Source organism: Periophthalmus magnuspinnatus, chromosome 19 (genome assembly GCF_009829125.3).
Source record: "Periophthalmus magnuspinnatus isolate fPerMag1 chromosome 19, fPerMag1.2.pri, whole genome shotgun sequence".
NCBI classification, from domain to species: Eukaryota; Metazoa; Chordata; class Actinopteri; order Gobiiformes; family Gobiidae; genus Periophthalmus; species Periophthalmus magnuspinnatus.
The window spans coordinates 20,974,852-20,980,857 of record NC_047144.1 but is presented as its reverse complement, the minus strand read 5'-3'; positions in this window follow the sequence as shown (position 1 = coordinate 20,980,857).

Genomic DNA, 6,006 nt, shown 5'->3' with positions numbered 1-6,006 from the left:
GAGCAGCTGTTTAGTTTCTCCAATGTAACACTCACTGCACTCTTCACTACACTGAATGGAGTAGACCACATTACTTTGGTTTGAAAAAGACAGGAATCTCTTACTGTCTGAAGATTCTCTGAAGTTTTTCCGACACACCCGCTGTGTAAGGGATGGTAACACCTTTCCTTCTAGGTTCAGATGCCATGTTGATCTGTTTTTTAGCTCTCTTAGATCCTCCTGACTTTGTATATTTAAGAAAAATGGGCTTGTGGGTTGAGCCTTGTACCGCTAATTGTAAGGAGGGTTCAAATAGGGTTCAGGAGAGATCACCAGATTACTCAAACATGCCTGAATGACATATAAAACCTCTTCAGGCATGTTTTTGTCGAAGGAACATCATTCTAACATGGTAGAAAGCTCCAAAAAGTCGATTTTGCTCAACACCTCCTCTTTAACGACTAACTAGCTAATCATTTCCAAACTGTCATTCCATCTTGCACAGTGAAAGTTGGCTGGTGGGTGATTTTTTTTTTGTCCACACGCAATTATATTTGAACTCTAACCCCAATTTTGAGATATTACTGTACGAGTCTGTAGGTTACGTCGACAATTTCAGTTCTGGGTCACATATAATTACCACGGGGGAAGTTGTTTCACAGCGTCAGCCTGAACAGATTTTATACATCTGACTGTGCTACGCTTGGAAAGGCTCCCAAAAGCTGACAACAACATGAATTAGTGAAACAAATTACGGGTTGGTGATGCGCTCTCCTACAGCCTTCCACTATCATTTACCCTGAATACGGTGCGACTGGATAATAATGAAGCAGAGTTTTCGAGAAGCCAAAGCCAAGTTTCACATTTTAATTGGTCTCTTAAACAGGCGTTTGTTTTAACCATAGTCTATATTTACTTAATTAGTATTTTTCTTAATTCTCCTATGCGTCACTGTCTAATGAGTTGTACTGCAGCGGAGTCGGACTATTATGTTATTTGTATTAAAGGGCACTGTACCTGATTTTTACTGTCTTAAAAACATGAAAAACACAACTAGTTCATTTTGCAGTTTTCACAACTCCTCAGAGATCACAGTGGAGTCTTGCAGTAATGGTAAAGCTAACAAGTACCACACTCATGCTCATTTTCTGAGTATCGGACAATAAAATGCTTTCTAATTAGATGCAGACAGTACGCAGCGGACGTATTTTGACTTCGAACACTGCTTATACGTTGCTGCAATCACAAAACACATAAACTATTACGCTCAGATCAGTTAGCCTCCATGTTTCTCTGCACTGATCTGTTTACTCGAGCTTTTTAGAAGTTAAATGTGTTGATAACATGAACATTGGACTTATATTTAACGTGAAACAAACATATTTAAAGAATAATAAAACATAGATGGCATATTACATGTATTTGTCTGTGTATTTGTAAGCTTTGACGCAAATTCGGCTCTGACGTAAATTGAGAAATGACCAGGGATCAGGGAGGGTCAGGGGTCAAACAGCTGACGGCGGGTTTCAAAGGCTGAATGGAGATACAGTATTGCATTTTTTATTTCAGTTTTTAAGGTTGTTGTTAAGGTTGGGCCGTGTTTTGGCCTGGTAAAAATCCTGATATGAAAATATACTGAGGGAAAAAATAAAAATAAACAGTTAACCACATTTTTACCATCTTAAAATATGAAAAACAGAACAATTTTTTTTCTTTTTTTTCCGATCTTTTTTTTTATTATTTAATTTAAACAAAATTAAGATAACAAAATAAGAAATTAAAGAAACCCCAATCCCGAGCTCATGGAGAACTAGTTATTTCTAAAGTTTGCAGTGGTTAAACGTTAATCCGCTCTTAACTTATGCATTCCGAGCATCCTAATTATACAGCAAAAGTTTATAAGCTCTTTTCACAACTCCCAAGAGATCAGAGTGGAGTTTTGCAGTGACGGTAAAGCTAAAAAGTAGCATGCTTACATGCATTTCCTGAGTATTGGACAATAAAATGGTTTCTAATTAGATGCAGACAGTGCACAACGGATTTATTTTGACTTCGAACGCTTTTTATACAAAACATCTGTACTGGGGCAATACAAATTTTGCTCAAATACATGGGAAAAAAACGGGTACAGAGCCTCTAACGCGCTATGTTCACAGTAAAAACATTATCTGAGTAATGTACTTCACTAAAGGGAGTTGTACACATATATATGGGATTACTGAAGTTGGTGTAATGTGAAGAGTGATCTATGTTATAATGGTTTCCTCATCACAAACATCCCTAGAGTTGTGCATATTTACTCTGAGTTCTTCTTTCAAACAGAAAACGCTCTGTTCCACCTTGTGATATCATTGTCGCTGTATTTTTATTTGTCGAATTACCAATCACTATTGAACAAAAGGTAAAAGCTAAAGTGAAAAACTACCACTACATGACATCACAATGTGGAACAGAGCAATTTGAGCTTTGGAGATGCTGTAATAAAGTATTACTCAAACATGCAAATGAAAGAAAACACAATTGTAGGTATGTTTTTGAGGAGGTAATGATGTTCAAATGTGGCATAAAGGTCACAAGAATCAATTTTGTGTAATATACGATCTTAAAGTTTTCGTCAAAAGCGAAACAATCGGTATTTCTGCTAAAATAATTCATTTGCACCCTATCCATCAGTTAGCGTCACCATGTTTGCTTTGGTTTCTTTGGACAGTTGCCTTCACTGCTAAAGCAAACCACCATACTGCCCTATGATTGGTCTAATTGCTCTAATTACGCACAGCCACTGGGGTTTCTCGCTACCTTTCATAGACTGTTTATATAAATGGACATAGCTAACCTGCTAGCTGCTGTGTTCCGAATAGAAAGTGAGCATGGGTGGGCTACTGTCTCCACTGAATTCACTTTTTATTGAGAAAATGTCACCTCTTTCTCTGTAACTATGGTCTTAAAATTTTCGTATTAACCCGCTATAAATGATCCTGTTTTTTTATTTTAACATTGCGTCCATAAATCAAGATATGAACATTAATAATATACAGATAAATATGAAACTCAGCTCCAAATGTGTGCCTCTATAACTAGCTTAATTTGACTGTAATCAAAAGCTATGGGTAATGTCACACTCCACTTTCACAAGAATGTCGTCATCGCAGGCGTTTATTTATGTTTGGATTGAATGAAGTAAAGAATTAATCTTCTTCTGGCAGAAGTCATGCGTGGTGCATGATGGGATCTAGCGGTGCGCAAAGTCTGCTCGGATGCACGCTTCGTTCACGGCCGATCTCCATGGAAACGCTGGACATTTGTCGGTTGCATTCGTTGGGTGCACGAAATGGGACGGGCCTTGTCGCGCCGGAAGTTACGTAAGTGCCCTTCAGTGCACCCGATGAAGTGTGCAACCGATGAAGTGTGCAACCGATGAAGTGTGCAACCGTCGAATTGGAACACAATCTATGATACCTCCCCAGGGAACATAGGTACTTTTGGACAATGGATTTTCACATGGCTAAGATCAGCAACAGGTAAGTAGATAATCATTCGCAGAGTACATAGCGTTTCTCTTTCCATGCAGGATTACATTTTCAGTCATACAACAGGAGATACCGAACCTGCAGTGCGAAAAATGATCTAAAATGAGCCAATTTAACCCAACTTGCCCTCTGCCTGCTGAAACAACCTACCATCTCCTCTGTACCCTGCATTTACGCCCACACTCAATGCCACGCTGGGAAGATTTAGATTTTTTACCTTTCCGAGAGTTTAACATGGTGTGTAATGGACCTTGTAAAACGGTGGGATATTTTTTTATGCCAAAAGGAGGGCAGCTTGTGTGTTGCAGGCTGGCTGGAGTCATGATGAAGGGGTAATGTGATTTTGCAAGGCTACGGCATCCAAAATCAATTCATTTTACTAGCAGTAGTAGGATAATGACATGTTCTAAAAGGTTGTAAGAGGCTTGTTTCTAATGGCTTTTGGCTCTGGTTATTAAGTAAAATTATACCTGAACTGTGCTTTGAAATCATGAGGCAGATGTCATAAGTATTTCACAAAAGAACGTGCATGTTTGAGTATTTAAATGATCTCTACATGTAACATGGTGATCTAAATATGTTATGTGTTTGTGCAGTTAATACCCCACAGAAGTAAAATACCCCTCTCTTTAGCATACTGTGTAACATTTGGCATTAGACGTGTTCTTCACAGGACATACGAGGTTTTCAATATCAAAGCGAGTGCTGTAGCCTTACATCATTACATGTGTAACCTTACATGTGTCAAAGTCAAGGCCCGGGGGCCAAATGCCATGCCATGTCATTTTATGTGGCCCGCTACAAGGTAAATTTAAATGTTTGACTGTCTTAAAATGTCAGTTTATCAGGACATATTTTTTATATCTTTGCAAATTTGAGAAGAACCATTTCGCTGATGTGGCCCTCGGTGAAATTGAATTTGACACCCCTGCCTTACATCAATAAAGAGATAACAGCTGTTGCAACGTGCGCTAGTTATGTCTTGTGAAGCACGCTAGGTCAACGTTTAAAGAAGCCTATTATGTGTGGCCTGTTCTGTCTTTTATTTTCTTTCAGCCGTGGTTTTGGTCACCTTGAATTAAGTCCATCCATCCATTTTCTTCCGCTTATCCAGGGCCGGGTCGCGGGGGCAGCAGTCTAAGCAGGGACTCCCAGACTTCCCACACCCCAGACACGTCCTCCAGCTTCTCCAGTGGGACCCCAAGGCGCTCCCAGGCCAGCCGAGAGACTTAGTCCCTCCAGCTTGTCCTGGGTCTTCCCCGGGGTCTCCTCCCGATGGGACATACCCGAAACACCTCCCCAGGGAGATTAAACTTCACCCCTGTTTCCAAGAGGCATTTAAAAACTAAGTGTAAATGCTATGCTGATAGAGTCATGCGTTTCTTTGTGAACACAGTTTGACCGCAGAATGAGTCCACTGATGGTTTATGGACTTAAAAACTGTGCAGAAGTCCAGAGTTTTATCTATGACGTAACTGAATGGCCAATACGTGAACAGAGCATTTTTAGTTCTCAGGGAAGACAGTTGGATGAATGGATTGATGAAATAGGTTTGACTGAAATAAAGCTCCACTCCAGGTATGTTTTTAATGAGGAAACAACATTAAAACATGGTTAAAAGGTCAAAAAAGTCAGTTTAGCATATGCATCTTAAATATGATTGTCCTGTCCTTTTTGAATCCCTGTTTTGTTCTTACTTCTTTCTTTGTCTAGTCCTACTACAGCTGTGTACAATTCTCCAGAGATGCCCAGAATGTTCCTGAAGCTTTTACTGAATGAACCCTGATTAGATAATTGTCTTCAGAACCAAAAAAAAAATCTAAATTTGAACATCATGTAAAAACTTTGAATTTGACCTCTTTTTTTTCCATATCTGGGAACATAGTGATAAGCAATGTTTATGAAATAGTCAAATGAGACCTTTTGGATCTGTCTATGTTGTAATGTCACTCATCAGAAACATGGCTGAAGGAGTTTTATATGTAATCCATGGATGTTTGAGTAATCTAGTGATCTCTCCCAGGTCCTGTACGATCCCTCCTTACAGTTATAGTTACAGAATCAGTACAATTCTGTCCAATACTCAGCCCACAATCCTGCATCACTCAAGCTCCTCATTTTCCATTTATAAACCAAAGCGTGATACCAAATATAAACTACAACTTCACAAACCTAAAGCGATGTGTACTAGATTCATTAGTGTAGTGCATTGTGTTGTGATAGCACTTTGAAGAGGGCACTCCAGGCATCAAAAACAAAAAAAATAACCTTTTTAAACTGTATTTTCAGAGAGTAAAGCATTAAAAGCAATAAAAAGCAACACGGTGATCGAAATATGTAATGTGTTAGCAACAAATACCCCCAGAAGTGCTCTTTAACAACTGTTTTACATGATACTGCTCAAAATACTGTAATACTCACTTGTGTTTCTTGTTAAGAAAACCACAGCTGGATAAAAACGTGTCCACCCTAGCAGCGTGGAACCCCAGTTTACAGC